This window comes from Mastomys coucha, unplaced genomic scaffold (genome assembly GCF_008632895.1).
Source record: "Mastomys coucha isolate ucsf_1 unplaced genomic scaffold, UCSF_Mcou_1 pScaffold4, whole genome shotgun sequence".
NCBI classification, from domain to species: domain Eukaryota; kingdom Metazoa; phylum Chordata; class Mammalia; order Rodentia; family Muridae; genus Mastomys; species Mastomys coucha.
In genome coordinates, this window is record NW_022196910.1 from 53,946,109 (window position 1) to 53,947,059 (window position 951).

The following is a 951-nucleotide window of genomic DNA, read 5'->3' on the forward strand; positions in this document are numbered from 1 at the left end:
TTTTTACTTTTGTTTCTCTAGATCTTTGTCATGGGGCAGCCGTGTACGTGGCAGGTACACGGGCTGAGTGACTGTGATTTGGCTGTGATTATCTGTGTATCTAATGTTTGTTACTGGGCCCAGTTGTCTATCTCTGTGTATAAGTTGTATTTCTGTGTTTCTAGACCTGGCAAGGTCAAAGCTGTCTGTGTGATAATTGTTTTTCTCTGTGTTTCTTGGTATCTTGTTCTGTATAATTTGTCTGTTGAAGTTAAAAGAAAAAATGGCAGGCTCTGTGCGCCTCAGAGTGGCAGTCCTTTCAGACTGGATGGTCATCTGTGAGTTGTTGTCTGAGAAAATTTGGTCCGTCGTCCCTTTGTGGGTTCATCCTTTTGCTTCAATTTCAGATTCAAATCCTAGCACCACTGCTCTTAGTAGCGGGAGGGGCACCTGCCTGCGGCTCCGCTGGCACAGGGGCTCCTCAAGGTCAGGTATGGCTGGAGAGTGGGACCCAGCAGCTGGGACAAAGAGTAAATGGGCAGGGACTCCTGAACAACCAAGTAGGTTTTTGCAAAATTAATTAATTGGGTAAAATATTGTCTTAGGGTAAAATATTGGGTAAAATATTGGCTTAGAAATTATTGAATTGGTATCTTGTAAACTGTGGTGATTGAATATTGAAGCCTTGAGAGTCATGTTTTGCTAACCGGGAGGTGGATGCTATATAAATTATAATTGTTTCATGTTAAAGAAGAAAATGGTTAAAACTTTGATTTAGCTTAACTTGTTTAAAAACAGTCTCAATTTACACAGTAAGAACTGATAAGGCACTCTGCAGTGTCTAGAAGTTAAACACAGCTGGGAAAAACAGTGATAAAGGCTGACTGAGTGACTGCACAAGCCTCTCTTAAAGGGGACAGCAGTTTTTCTTTGTTTGTAATATTGGTAACAGAAAATTAGCTTAAATTGATA